Here is a 16078-nt window from a genome sequence, read left to right as displayed (position 1 = left end):
TCTCCTTTCTGTGGGAAAGAAATGGCATTCATTGTTCCTTAGAAAGCATATTTTTGATTTGGAGGGTCTTACTTTCTGACACTTTGTTTTATTTCAGTGTTTCAGTGTCATCTCCAACCCATCAGTGTTTATAATGAAATAGTCAAAGGATTGCTGTAAGAATATTTTTGGTTCAGATTTTAACTTGATGACAATCTGTCATATAAGCTACGAAACTTATTTTGGATTCTAAGTATATGATAGGATTCTTCTCTGTTGAATTTCTTAGCTACTTTAACGTTGATTTCAGAGGAAGCCAGATCGTCACCGTGTTTTTACGGGATGAGGAAGAAAATCTCCTGCAAAATACTTTTGCCTAATAACCTTCTTAACGTAGTCTTCTGTAATGGAACACATGGGGGAAAAGTGTATTGTGTTCTGCTGGTAGAGAAAATTCAACATAAGCAGTGAACTTCCCACTGCTGTGCTGATGTCATCTGATGCTGATACACAAACAAGGAAGTAAATAAAATTATTACCAAGCTCTGCTGGATACGCATATGGGAAAGAAATCAATGCTGACCAGATGGAAATGGACAGAATTATATTAAAGACGAATCAGTTTCTAGGCTCTAAAGGTTATTTGAACAGTGAAAAATTAAAAATAGAAAGGACCTGAAAATACAGCCTAGAATATAGTGTCCTTTTAAATTTTAAATGACAGATCTGAGGTGGTGTGTGGGGTGTACAAAGGTGGGAAGAAGCTGAGTGTTGCAGGCAATGCACTTCCTGTGGAATGAAAACTTCAACTGATATTTAATAATTCAATTCAGACACCTTATTTTAGTATTTAAGTATCTTCTTATTTATAAGAATAAAAGTCCACACACTGTATACTTTATTCTAAGAAGTGCATTGGAAATGTCTTGTGTTGTAAGTTGGGCCTCTTTGTAAAAAGCTGCCTACCTGTTGTAAAATGCAGAAATAGTTTACATCGCTACTGAGGTCTGTCTGCGTCTTTGTCTCTGCTCATATTAATACACTTGGGCATGCATGGTAGGCAGGAACAACATGAAAGATTTTCATGAAAGATTCACCTTCTGGTGGAAGGAATCTTTAGCAGTTGACAAAAACTGAAGAGTTGTTCTGCTCTCGTATGACAGTGTTGAAAGTGAAGAAATGTAATGTTGCTGTTTACAGTGGTGAAGAAAACTTTAGAAAGTTCTGTTGAGACTAAGTCTAGTAAGGAAAGCTGGTCTAATTCCTCTTGGCCAGATTTTATTCTCGTTTCAACTGCATTTTATTATTATTATTATTTATTTTTTATTTATTATTATTCCTGCTTCAGCTGTTTTATATCTATTTCAACTGCATTCACTTCAGTAAGTTTCTTTTTGGTTTTCTGTTTAAGGGAGATTAGAATCAAACAGTTGGAAAGAAAAAAGGAAAATAATAGCTATCATGCTTGCTTCAAATATTTCTGTGTAGTTGTATTTATTTTTAAGCTTTCTGCTGGTCAACAATCAAATGAAACTTATAAGCTGTACAGTCATACTTGGAGAAAATGGTATGCTTGGTAACCAAGCAATAGAAGAGGAAGGGAGTATGTCAGTTAATAATTAAAAGCCCCCTTTATGTTTCTTCTGTTTACATCTTGCAATTTTTAACCACATTGGGAATAGCTTTGTGCAGCTCTGCATTACTCCCTGGCATGGTTCATGTTGCTATGTCTGAGCTGTCATGGAAACTAGCTGGAGTAAAGCTGGCTTATGAAATAGATGGAAGACAGCACAGGCACTCTGTATTCTTAAAGTATATGATTCTTTCTTAAATCTTTTATTTTATTTGTTTTTCTTTTTTAACATGATAACAAGGCATGTACTCTTTAAAATAGCGCAAACTCTTGAGAAACTCCACGCTCTGCTGGTGTTCTGGACCTTGTGTAAGGCCAGCTATGGCTATATCAAACATTACAGCTACACTTGCAAAATTAATTACTTTGATTTTTCACATCATCTAATGCAACAGCAGTTAAGAGATTCTTCTGCCAACTTGCTGTGCATCTCTCAGTGCAGTGCATTAATTACTCTGCCACAGCATTAATATGCACTTTGTTTGGTAGTTAACCAGCAGTTGTGAGGAAGGTTGTCAAAGGAGAAAGAAACCCTACTTGTTTACTGCAGAGGAGTATTTTTGTTTGAGTCTAGTAGCTTTTCTAATGCATAGTACTATTCAAGTACATTCAGTTATTTTCTGAAAGGAGGTGCACTTTCCTCTGAGATCGCACCCTTGGTGAGAAGTGTATTAAGATCTTGTTTTATCTTAGAACTAAGTTCAGGTACTGCAAGATGTAGCAAGAATATATTGTTGTAAGTGAGGTTGTTTTCAAGAGCTGATGTGTTAAAAATCACGTGGGAAATGGTATGATGATGTTATACCTTTTAGTATATGTAAACGGAATTCATTCTTACACTGTGGCTGCTTTGCGCCACATCTTTTGGTAAGTTGCTTCTGGTCAAAGAATTGTTTAAAGAGTCCGAAGGAAGGGCAACTCTACAGGCTGTCCTTTAAGCTGATACCACATGGCAAATGTGCCAGAAGATAATCCGGAGTAAGAGCCATGGGTGGCCTAGGCAGTCTTATATCGACGTGGTAGGGGTCACTGCATGACATCTTAAGATGAGATTGCTAGTATGCCAGAACTCAAAACAGCTTCTGACAAGCCTTGCCCTTCAGTTGTAATCTGCTTTCTCCCTCCATCTATGGAGCTGAGGGTATCTTCTTATCTTTCAAATGGGTTTTGTCTGTTTTCTTGCATTTTACTGACTAGACTCTTACTTAAAGCTATGGTTGTACTTGTTGGTTGGAAATGTCATTTGGCAACAAGTAAGTTTTTCATATTGTGTAATTCAAGAATCCCAAGTATGTTGTTGTTCTTAGCAGGCTAGTAAAATACGTCAAGCCCCAGTATTTTGAACTGAGCAGTTAACATGGTGCTGCTTGAAGACAGTTTGGTTGCGGCTGTGATGTATCCAGAGAAAGCAAGATGTTTAGAGCAAGGGTGAGGGCGATTATATTTGATCTGGAAAGAAATGTATGGAATTTATATTTAAGATTATTTTAACCATGGTGGTATTGGCAGTAACTTCAGATGGAGAGTTTTAATTAATATTATGCTAATTTCTCTCATAGAATGCAGGATGTGAGTTTTTAGCTCAGTAGAACTTCTGAAATGACAGAGTTCTGTGGGAAATTTGCAGCTGTGCCTCATCCTGAGCTCTAATCAGAGCGGGTTGCATAAGCAAGGTTTATAGATCTCACAAAGAAGCGATCGTAAGCCATCTACTTCCAAACCTGAAGGCTCAGCTGAAAGCCAAGTTGCTGCTGCTGTAGCTCACAGAATGCAAGCTGTGGCCTTCTAACCAGGCTGCTGCTTAGAGTTGTAGTGCAGAGCATGCGTGGTGCACTGGACCCATTTTATAAATCGTGGGCTTCTGATCTTCTTAGACTGAAGTAGAGAGTTTAAGTTAAACTCTCTCTTCTCAGGTGCTGCGGAAATTGTGGTGTTTCTGGTGCGCTTGGAGAAACTGGTACTCCTGCATTTTACTGGAAGGTACAGGATTTGGCCCTTTAGAATAACAAGGCATTGAATGCAAATTACTCCCTTTTGTTTAATGAAATTGAACTGTGCTGTTCCAACAATTACTTTGATTCATATCTGAGTCATTCAACTTTGAGATAAGATGCTGAATGACAGATCAGACTAAATATCCAACAAGAAATCAGTGGTTTAAGGTGGAAATGGTCAAATCTCAAGTTCAGCCTATATTCTCATATGTGGCATATGGCTGTTTTCTGAATTCTGTGCAAGTTCTGTGTTTTGGTGCATATAATCTGTGTAAAAGTGTGCATGTTTAAGTGAATATAGAGTAGAACAAACCGGACTTTACTCAACTATTCCTTTGTAATGGAGGAGGTGATTCAGAGTCCAAACTTATCTTAACAGTCCCCTTTTACTGTAGCTTCTGTGGAACGGAGAAACAAAAGAACGTTCCTATGAATTGCATTTCCTGCAAAGCAGACGTGGGATCTGACAGTTTGCCCTTATTTACTATTTGTCAGCAGGTTCTCGATTCTGTTTACGTTCAGATTCATGAAAAGCCTTATGTTAGAGGAAAAAAAGAGCCCTTGCTTGCTCTTGATTCCCATAGGAGACTCTCGGGGTAGAAGGGACTGCTAAGCAAATGCACATCATTCTCGCACTTGAGAGGTGATTTTAAACACCCCTGAGAAGCCCTCTCTGTGGCAGGCAAATTTCTGTATGAGGGATACTAGATGCATCAGTATGAGGAGGGTATGAAAATATCGGCTCATTTGGAGCTCTTCCTACCCTGGAGTGACAAGGGAGGTCTAGATTCTAAAGTCAGTATGGGTTCTCACTACTGTGAAACTCTTGGGCAATCTTTAACTCCTTTCATGGTGGTAAAAGAGCACTTTGTGATTGGGCAGAAATTCCACAAATGGCTCTGATAAGGACTTCTTCCTATTTAATAAACCTGTAAGAAGATCCTATGGGATGGAATATACTTAGCTTCTGAAAAATGTCAAATTGCAATTAGGAAACCCTAAATTCCACTGTGGAAGACTGAAGCATTTTTTTCCAACCTAGAACAGCTGATTGACTGAGGCTGTATCTTTTGTACAGCATTAAGACTGCTTGCAGCTATTGTCTCCCTGCAAAAACAACACTTTCCTGCTAACTGGTTTAACTGTATCATGTTCCTGTGTTCCTGAATACTTTCTGCTCTAACCTCCTTTTAAGATTGAAAAAATGTTCCACAGTGTATATAATGACACCCAGGAAATGTGACAATAATTCTCTTTTCCTTATCAATTTTTGTTCTTTCAAACATTTGAAAGACATTCTGTCAAACATTTGGTATGTTGTCGTCCTCCCCCCCCATCCCCCCCCCCGCTACTGCAGCAAAGATGCCTGCCTGCCTTTTGTTTATGTCTTTCTACACTAGCATCGTGACATCATCAGTGGTATTGCCAGGGGAAAAAATATGCATAGCTGTAGCTAAAACAGCTGTTCGTTAGCAACCCATATAGTCTGCTTTCGTTTCTTCTCATTAATGCATATGCGATAGTATTTCCTGCTTAAGAGATGTAGAAGGTTCTTAGCCATGAACCATCTGCTCAGTCCATGTCTTTGGGTAAATAAAAATGGTGGCGCTTTAAAATAAATACATTCTTGATAATAGAATTTTATGTTTTAAGAGAACAAATGTTAAATTCTAGAGGACATTCATTAGTGGATTTAGTTGTGGATTACTCAGAATCCTTCACTATCTTTATAATTCAGTTTAATCATAGAGACTGCCTATCAACTGTTCTAATAAAACCTTAATGCATGATGAGCAAGATGCTGGGAACAACGAAGAAACTGAAAGTTTTGTAATTGATTTGCATGACGACACAGTAAGGCACAGGAATGTCAGTGTTCATCGTGCTTGTTCCTTCTTCCATGCAAATCAGTGGCACAACTTGCACTGAATTCCACAGAACCAGAATAAAGCCAACAAAGAGCAACAAGCTGTCAGTTATTCTAATGAGAGAGATGTTAAAAAGAATGAGTAGTAGGTATTTCATTTGTGGAATTTTAATGAGTAAACTACTTCTTTTTGCCAATTTATGTTTTCAGAATGCAATGAATTATTCCAGAGATAATTCACTGTTTTATCATCTTTGCAATGTTAATATTGCAATTAATTACTTGTTAGGTACCAGTTTTCAGGGTAGCAAAGAGGTGTTCAGTTATCATCTTGAGCTCTATATTAGAATTTTAAACTAGATTACTCTGTGAATTCTCTCTGAAGTAGAAGTTAGGCTCTCTCCAAATATTCTGAAATGAATCACTGATACTGGTAATGTATCAGTGAACCAATCATTAAATATTTATTGTTTTATGTAAGTGCTTTCATAATTCGGAATGTAGTTTTTTCACTTACTCTGACATATAATGTTATTTAAATATTAAGTTTTTAACCAATATAAAATGTTATTTGAATTTATAATTTTGTGTAAATAAAAAAACCTGAGCTATTATCAAAAAGATCAGACTTCATTGTACTATATAATTTGTCATTTAGATTTGGGAATAAACCTCGTTCAAATGGCCAATTCTGAGTAGTCTCACTGAAATCAGCAAGATTATTTTTATGATCAAAGATTACAGCATAACGCCCTTGACTGATGAGACAATTTTAAATCAAGGGGTTGCTTTTTAGGAACAATTTTTCATTCAGAAGCTCTACCTTCTACCTAAAGGATAAATGCTGGCAGACTTAGCGCATTGGCAAAATATTACCTCTTTAGAATATTAATTTCAGTGTGTGCTATGTGTGGAGCAGTGCAGACAATGTGAGATTTTTTGCCACTCCCCTCATGAAAAAATTGCTTTTTAACTCTTTTGAATTTCTACCTGAACCTTTGTTACAATGGGAGGGGGGGAAAAGAAAGTTGAGAGGGATTTCCATAATTTCTGCCTCCTTAATGAGCTAAAGAAGCTTTAGAATTTGTTATTCTTTCCTCATAGTAGACCTCAGCTGATAAAAATATCCATAGACAGTGAAATCAGTGGCATGCCTGGCTTTCTCAGACAAAACTCCCATGTGATCACATAGGCAGCCTCAGTGAGACTGAAGCTGCTCAGCAAGCAGTAGGTAATGAGTCTTTGTGCAGAGTGAAGCTCTTGTCGCTGAACAATAAAGCATATGGTACCAGCAATAAAACACAGTGCTGGGAAATTTAAGAAGATTCTGCTGGAACTAGGAAGACAGTGAATATGTCAAACGTTATAAAATGACGATCAATCTGTTTTGGTTCCTAATTAATAAAAACAGTGCATGGATTGGAAAAACAACAGTTTGAACAGGTCAGTTGTTTTATAGATTATTCACACACTTCAGTATTTTAAATATAAGCGTGTTTTTGCTATTTCCTTATTTTTAGTTAAATCATTTTTTGCATTTGATAAGGCGGGATTGGAAAGATGCACATCAGTGTGTTACCAAGCTAAATAAATTGTGCAAGTTCTGTGATCAAATTCATTGTAGAAATGTTTTTACTATTATTCCTCTGCAATCCAGACTTCAATTATGCATGAAAAACTGGGTAGTGAGTAAATTAAATTTATGCTAGATGGATCATTTACCAATATCATAAAATATTTAATAACAACAATCTATTATTGTGCTATATATGCAAGACTAATTCTTTCTTGATAGGAAATTTGTAGTGTCTGTTGTCCTAAAAATAAAACATTGGAACCTATCTAACAATGCACCTAGATTTCTTTTTTTACATTGTTTTTCTTGAGTAATGTTAGAAGTGGTGTTTTGTTTTATTTATTTTTAATACAACTGTATACACACTAGAATGATGCATTATAATGCTCTGCATTTATTTAACTCTAATATTAATGTAAAATATTTTTTATTTTTCAAGCAAGTATGTATTTCTGTTATATAATTCTTACAGTTAACTATGTATAATTTTTTATTTTTGAGAAGTGATCCTAAAGATTTTAATGGCCTATGTTTTATAAAAGATAGACATTTAATTTCTCCATCATATCATACCACACGGAAATTAACCTTGTTAAAACTTTTTACCCATAAATATATTAGTAGTGTTTTTCTTATTTCTCCACCACTTCAAAAAACGTAAGCTATACATACTGGCAATGCTTTGGGGGGGGGGGGGGGAGCTTTTTTAAAGAGGTTATTTCAGCAACGGTGAGGTTGAGCCCTTGAATAGGGAGGGCAAAAATAAAGAAAAAAATAAAATAGGATGTGGAACCTTTTTCCTAAGGACAGGCTGTGATTTTTATGTGAGTTTCATATGATTTCAACTGAGACATGTATTCTGTAAATAACAGCTCGAATAGTTTTTAAAAATATTTACTTTGTGTTGCCGTCCAGATACGGGAAAGAACATATCTGCACAGCCAGAGGCGTTGCACAAACGTTGGCATGAGTTGACCATAATTACTGTGAATGCTAATGCCCAGCAAATACAAACACCGGCTGGAGATGTACTCTCCTCATATTGCTCCCCTTTTACTATTGTGTCTGTATGTGATGCTAATTCACGTGGGCGATTTGAAACAAGCTGTGCATAAATTAAATCTACGAATTTCTAACCGGAAGTCGATGCCCTCTTTAATTAAAAAACAAAACAAAAACCAGCGGCGCGGCGAGGGCGGCACCCGCCGGCGCGGGGGCACGTGGGGCTCCGCGGGGCGGCCGCGGCGCTCCGCGCCTTCGGGGCCGCCCTGCCCGGGGGCCCTTGGGCTGCGGGCGGCGCTGCGGGCCAGGTGTCGCGGGGGGCGGGCCCAGGCCGAGCGCGGCGGCGGCGGCGGCGGCGGCGGCGGCGCGGGCTGCAGGTGCGGCTGCAGCCGGCAGGGGGCGGCGCGGCGCCCCCCGGCTGGCGGCCCGCCGGGAGCGCGGCTGCCTTCCGCCTGCGGCCGGCGCCCGCGCTTTCGCTGGCTTTCTCGGCTGGAAAATCTAACGCTGTCAAGCGTTACGGTTAAAATGTTATTTCATTCCGTCCAAAATACGGCGCTTTCTTCTCAGCCTCCCTGAGGGGAAAGGTGAGGAACGGTTCTTTGTTGGCTGCTGATCAAAATAAGAGTTCTGATAGCAGAACGTTTGCAGATACTTGATCCGTGTGGCTCTCGTTTGGCAGAGGTCTGCTTAAACTATGCTGTTTTTAGAGTCAGAAATTCGGGGTGTGTTTAAATGCAAAATTCTCCTCTGACTACCAAAAGCGAAGTGAAGATACCGTGCAATTACTGTATTAAAACATGTAAAAATTCTATATATGTATGTTAAAAAAAAGTAGCTTGGCATCTCTTTGAAAATAGACTTACATATGTTTTTTGGAATAGATTTAAGAGTGCTGGTAAAAGCATGGATATGTTATCTGTAATGTTTGCGATCCAGTTGAGCTATACCGAATCTGTTGTTCTAAACTATTTTAAAAGGAAAAAAATAAAGCAATATATAGTCATACAATTTCCATATTCATATGAAACAAATACGATGGATTTTAAGATTAGGTTTATGAGGCTATTTGGTACTTACAGTAGGTATATTACATAAAATTTAACAGCTTTCACTAAAATAACGATAGGAACGTTACTTACAGAGCAGCATCCCCACTGCTATAATGGAATCATAACATTGAGACACACCTGTCTTTTCCATATGTGCAAACAGGAATGAAAAATAGTTTTTCTGTAGTAGATATGAAAAAAAAATTCAAAGAACTCCTTTAACATCATAAATAGAGCCAAATCTTTCTGCATAGCTAAGAAATTCTGGGGACAGAGACTTGATACTGACCTCCTGCATCACTGAAATACAGCGTTAATTGTATCCTTCCTAATTTACTTCAAGATCAGAGAAGTCTAAATCTGCCATGTAATATCTTGTTTCGAGCATGTGCAAAGTTTATCATATTCAGTGCTTTCTGTCTTAGATATTTGGTTTAATTTGTTGATTTAAAAGAGGAATTTACTTTTGTTTAAAACTATGTCGATTTGGGCAGATGTAATGGTTGACTAATAAGGTTTAAGTTCAATATTAATTGAAGACATATAAGTCATGGTTTATAGAACATAAGGGAGAATGTTTGGAAATTCATTCCAAAGTTTAAATGTTTGCCCTGATTTGGCAACAAAGGACTCTGCTATGTCTGGAACTCTTTCTTGTCTTTAAAAGATGCTTCTAGCAACAGAACCGTGAAGTTTAGGTGTTTTTTCCTTTGAAAAACAGATGGAAAGAGCATGCTGAAGTGAGGCAGGTATAGTCTATTGCAAGATTGGTAAAGCCTTTTGAAAGATAAATTGCTGTGCTGTCTGTCGCTATCCATCTTTGTCTTTGCTCTGAACCAATTGATGAAGCTGAGATAAACTGGATTAGAAATGTGCCATTCTCTCACCAAAACATCACCAAACAGCATCAGATCTTTAAAATTATTGTTTCTACTTGAAGTCCTACTGGTGAGTTTTGATCATTGTTGCAATCATTGCTCTTTTGTAGTATTTTTGACCCTGAAAAGGGATTGAATATAGCTAAAAAACAGGTATGATTGTCCAGAAATATACACAGAAGCCACAAAGATTTACTGGATTAAAACAGACCTGTGGCTGTAATTTCCCCATTTCCTCCACAAATAGGGATATACAACATTCTAGTGAAACCTATAGTAAATGGGAATTGTGGAAAAATTGGGGGGAAAAAAAACCCTCTGGAAAATTATGGGTGTTTTCCTATTCTGGATTTAAATATAATTCTCTTCAATGACTTTCCCTTTCCTCTGTTCTCGCCCCCTCCCTCAAAATCTTGTATTTCTAGGACCGCTCCTTTAGTTCTTTATCACTTTATATCTGTTTTTCACAAACACATAAGGAAAATGAGGCAGAGAAATCTGTATCTACATGAAATGTGATTAAAGTGCCACTCAGTATTTAAGTTTTAGGTTATCTAAAAGGAAAGTTGGGGAAAGAGAAGCTTTTTGAGTTTTTCAGGTTTTGGTTTATTTAAATGTTAAAATTATAAGCAAGGGTAGTTCTTAAGGCTGACATTTAAATGCATCAGACTGCTTATATGTAGGCTTTCTGATAAAAAGATAGACGGCTTTCAGTTAATACATCATAAATCTTTTCTTGAAATATTTAATTTGATTTCCTGACTTAGTTTGGGGCTGGATAGTATCCTTCTCTTTCACAAGCAATGGGGATTTGCATATTTATCGAGTAGTGTGAAATAGGAAATACGGAGTACGTGGTATAGAGCCTGGCCCTCAGTAGAGTCTTTCTGAGGGATCTGAGCAGGAACTTGAACATCGTTTATCAGTTGTGGCTTCACCATCCTGTGCATGTTCTTAGATTTTGATGTAGAAATTTAATCAAGCACTCATGTTATGTAGGGTAAGGCTGCAGAGTGAATAAGCCTCCATGGTAACTGTAGTTTTTGTTAACATGCTGCTGCTTTGAGGATAGCAGGAGGAATTTGAGGTTGTGTTATATATGCATTTTCAACTGCTAAATCATTTTGATGTATGCCTATAAATAAGTCATTTTTGTCTTCTGTGTTGAGAATCAGGGTAAATTGGCCTGTGTCGAGCTCCATGCTGCTGCAGCTATTGTAGTGTCAGTACCTCAGCTAGCTAGTTTAAAGCTAGCTAGGGGATCTGTACACCACTGCGGTAAAAGCCCTGTCCGCTTAAAGCAGCGGGAAGTGCTGCAGCCCCGGGAGCTGGGGAGGAAGGGCTGGCAGCCTGGCACATGGGCTTTTGTCCCTCTGCGGGGTGTCACAGGTGGAGGAAGAAGGCTGCCTGTTCAAACCTGTCTCCCTGGGTGCCTTGTGAGCCCCTCTCCGGGGCTGCTCCTGGGCCCACGGGTGTCTCCTGCCCGCGGGGCCTCTGGCGGGTACGGCTGTGAGGGTGAGTATGCTGATCTAGCAGTGACTTCAGGAGCTGATTGTTTCTTTGAATATAAATCTGAATTTGATAGTCGATTTCTCAGGCATTCAGAATTCATTTTTTATTAGAAATGAAGTCGTCTTTTAACATAGAGTGAACGTGACAGAAGTAAGATCGGTTACAGATGTTTTCAGTTGCACTTCCTATGCAATAGCAGTCTCTAGTAAATGCTGTTTGTGCGGGAAGGAAAGGGTAAAGAACAAAAAGTTGAAATTGACAAAATGTATTTATTCATTATTTTTAGTATGGATAACAAATGGCAGCGCTACTTATTTCCAACAGAAAGTATGACAGCTTAGCAGCCTTCTTGCAGACTAACGCTCTTATCTTAGAATATTTTATTATGGTGAGGGGAGGGAAGGCCCATGACTCTTGTGGGGATTAAAACTGACAGTTTGCGTTGTTTTGCTCTCCTGTGGTACCAGAGTCTTTATTGAACTTCTGCTGGCCGTTCACTTTCAGAGTAGCTTGGGGTTTAACTTTGTAGCTTTCAATTAAGTTCACTCAGTTGTTTACCATTGTGTCCTCCTACAAACCCACTCACATTTCTAAGCACGTGTCTTTTCAAGGTGAAAATGAAAAAGTGGAAATCACAGAATATTAACTTTCCTGTATCAACTGTCTTGGAAAAGAAAAAATAAATCAGTGGTTTTATAAAGGAAAATATAATTTAAGAAAAACCTTAGGGTTAAAGGTGTAAGCCACATACCTTCACAGCAGGTTTTCAGGAGAGCGTAGGGCAGATGATTAATTTTGCCCCAGCAGACTCCTCTGGCTGAGATGTTGCTGAATGGTCATAAGGTGCTTACAAGTCAGGCAATGCTATGGGAATGTGGGGTAGCCGCTTGGTTTCTATTCATCACTATCTTGGTGACAAGAGTGTCTTGGGAATTGGATGGGTACATACTTATCATTAGAACTGCAGCTCTTCTGTCAACCTTATGAAAGGGTTTTCAGTGTTGCATTATAAAGTGGACTGAAAAGGATTTTTGGACGTTCTTATTATGATGCCAAATCACTTCATCCATAAAGTCCAGATTTTCTTTAATACTACAAAAAAGAGGAGAGAGTCCGCATTCAATTTTAATACAATTATTTTAGGTCAATCTCATTATATTCTATGTCTTTACGCATTCCCATTGTGATAACACCATACCCCTTCCTGCATGAGCTTTTATGTCAAAATGCAATGTCGCGGTTAAAGATATAATGCATAGTTTTTGTTGGGTAAAAATATGAGGTCATATTGAGAAAGAATGGCTGTAGCTGAATATTTATTTTAAAAATGCTTCCTTTCTGAGGATATTAGTTTTATTGAAATTACTGAGAAAACTACAGGCTTATAAAGAAGGGTTTTATTTTATTTGTTATGCATGTTTTGCCTCCTCATAGAAATCAGCCATCTGACTAGGCTGTGATGTTGTGGTCACTAAATTCAGGAATTTGAGATCTTAGTGCAGCTGATCTTTCTTCCTGTTTTCTTAGGCTAATGCAGTTATATTTTCCCTATACCTATCATATTGTCCCATATCCCTATTGTATTGTCCTTATTAGCTTTGAACCCATTACCTCATTTCAGCTGAATTTGAAAGAGTAGTAGTAGATCTTCTTCAAGTGTCATGATGGGATAGAGAACAGACTGTTAGTTTGCACCACAAAAAAGAGCTTGAGTAAATCCCTGCATGCCAAAGTAACCACATAGAAGAATGCTTTAAATGCCCCGGCCCTGGGGAAAAGCATCAATGAAGCAAACCCCTTACTGTGCCTCAGCTGATCCAACCACAAGAGGCAGATCCATAATGAATCAAGCTCTGTTTGTTTCACAGAATAATGTTTTGTAAACTTGACATTAAATTCTGCTTGTAGTTTATAGCTGATAATAGCAGATTTTCACTTTGTGCTCTTAGAAGAGAAGGTAGAATTGTTAACACTTTGCATGTGTGTCGGTGGCAGGGGGAATCTTATCAGTAGTTATTTTACATAAATTCAGTAATTTATTGCAAGTCTTAGTGGGGGGAAATCTCCAAAAAAGCCTCAATATTAACTGTTGAAATTAGACTGTTGCTAAAAAAACTCATCATAAAGGATGAAAAACTAAAAGGCAAATAATAGAAGCAAATACTCATTAATTTTACATCTTTTATTTTTAACATAAGGGTGATTTTTGTGGGCCTGGATATCTATTTAGGACAGTCTTGGGTTTGCATTAAACTGCAAATTGTAATATTATTTGTCGGTTGTACATTGCCCGTGATTTAGATATGAAAGCTTGAACTGTTATGGCCATGAAGCTATTTCTGAAGATAGTTTCAAAACATCACAGTTTTCCAGTAGATATTAATAATTTATATTTTCCAGTACGAATATTTTTATTGAATCTGTTCTCTGGGGAGAAAGATACACTTAAACATCTTCTTACTAATTTTGACTTCATTTGAGGCCAAGCCCGAAGGAAGTCATGACTGCTCTTAAGCCGTGGAGCTATATTCATTTCTTTGGTGGTAACTGAATGTTGAGCTCCCCCGACTGAAATTATTTTGTTTATAGAGGCTTGTTTCATGCACCATTTCTCAAATATTTCTGCTGAAGAAAATAATAGATTTTCTGATATTTTTCAGCTGCTGTTTAGTCTTTTTCATTTTCTTTCAGTTTTCCAGTAGAAAAAGACCACAGGATCACCTCTTCAAGTAAGCTTTGAGCTAGCAGAGGCTAACTTGTCACTAGTAACTGCACTAAATATTTCTTTGGTGCCTTAAAAATGTGCGCAGTCCTGTGAGTGTATTGTAGAATTGGGCTAATAATGTTCTGTCTACTTAACAATTTATACAAAGATAAAAGCAAGTTGTTAAGGGAGGTTTTTTTTTTTTTTTGGTTACTGGGAATAAAACATCCTTCTATGTTTAAAATCAGTAGGAAAAAACAATCCCAACAGACGAAAACCTCTTGTTTACCAGATGCAGTGAACTAAAGCTCACACCGTCAAAGTTAAATGGCTTGTTACTGAAGTTGGAAGAACATGATCCAACCGTTTTTAGTATCAGGGGCTCTACACCAGTTCCCTCACAGGAAACCTGGAGGCCCTAGGAGCTCCCAAGTCTGTGTTAGGACTTGCATAGGCATTGTAGCCAGTATTCCTGCTGCTGTGCCTTTTCTTAGATGGATGTGGTGTTGGCTTCTTCAAGACAAATGTATTGGGTTCGGCAGAATCATCTACCAAGCTGGGTTTTGAACACTGAATTGGGAGAGGAAAGTTGAAACACAGTCTCCATTGCAGAACATGCTGAGCATGCCGGTTGTATAATAAACTGCAGCAATACCGAAAGGCAAATGGCTGCTGGCTGTGCAGAGGCAGTTCTTTAATATCCCAGGATTAGGTGCTCAATAAACTAAGAGCATTTTTCCTGCTACCTGTGCTATAAATTCTGTTTAACAACATTTGCTGAGGCATATTACATGTTTTTATTAAACATAGATGTATAATTCAGTTTTATCAGTGTATGTAAAAACAAAACCTATGTTAGAGGTAAAAATTTGCAGAGGTAAACCGCAATGAATAATTGGGAAATAACAGAATTTTTGCAGTCATATGACCCTTTACTGTATATTTGTTATGGTATCCTCCAAAGTGCATAGCTACGCTCTAGGGGATGCCTATTGAAGGTAAGAACAAATTTCAGAAGGGTACTGCAAACAGTATTAACTGTAGTAGGGCAGCATTGCTTTGACAGATCAGTTTTGCTGAGAAGCTGGGTATGTTCATCCAGCTGATCTGCTTCTGCTGTTTGTTCTGATAGCTTGTTCAAAGCAAACTAAGCATATCCTTAGCTACGTGTTCAAATACAAAGAAGAGATGAATACCTGCTGCAGCATAACACTCAGCTTCGAGGATACCTGTTTTTTGATACCTGCATTATTTACTTTGTCCCTTAAAACTGGCCTCTAGCGTATGGCTTTGCTAGTTGATTTTATACTTCTCTTAAACATAAAGAAAACTTGCAACTCAGCACTTTTGGATAAGATACCAACTTCTATAGGAAAGGAATTTTTTCTAAAGTGTGTTTAACACTTCAGGCCCTTCTCATCCTTTTTTCCTCTCCTATTGTATCTCTCCCGTGGTGCTGCTTTTAAATCCTTATTGTCATTCCCAGAAGCTAATTAATTCGGGCAATTTTTTTGTGTGTGTGGATACATCTTCAACATCTGAAAGATGCCTCTGCTAAATTTCAAGTCTTTTTCTCGAAGTTCTTGGGAGTGAGAGTGCTTTTCAGCCAAGTTGCAAGTTTTTGTTTGTTTGTTTGCTTCTTTGCTTTTTAACATAGGTAAAACATTTTCCCTGATGTTTGTTTTTAGAAGTGATCAGACTAAAAAGCCAATGAAAGTAAGTTTTACTATGGAAGGCTGTAATCAAATCTAGCCGTAGGTGTCGTGACACGTTTATGTGTTATAGGTGAATTGTTGCACAGATACTTCTGCCGTTTATCTTTTACCTTTTGAAATATTTTTTGCCAAGTTTAAACATGTATGAAGGGATGTATGAAACTTGAGA

The 16078-nt window shown here is 37.8% G+C and overlaps 1 protein-coding gene across 7 annotated transcripts in view; it reads left to right on the top strand.

Moving 5' to 3' along the window:
• Positions 1-16078, top strand: part of CSRNP3 (cysteine and serine rich nuclear protein 3) — a 112456-nt gene that overhangs the window by 55338 nt on the left and 41040 nt on the right. The window contains exon 1 of one of the 7 annotated variants that reach the window (XM_009676193.2): positions 6674-6916. The exons of 5 other annotated variants lie outside the window; for them this stretch is intronic. The gene's annotated coding sequence lies outside the window, so the exon portion shown is untranslated. Of the gene's footprint in view, positions 1-6673; positions 6917-8614; positions 8636-16078 lie in introns of those variants that run through there. One more of the 7 variants, XM_068948757.1, reaches the window with a different exon arrangement.

The sequence above is a fragment of the Struthio camelus genome, chromosome 6 (assembly GCF_040807025.1).
Source record: "Struthio camelus isolate bStrCam1 chromosome 6, bStrCam1.hap1, whole genome shotgun sequence".
Lineage (NCBI taxonomy): Eukaryota > Metazoa > Chordata > Aves > Struthioniformes > Struthionidae > Struthio > Struthio camelus.
This window is presented reverse-complemented; position numbering and strand designations above follow the sequence as displayed.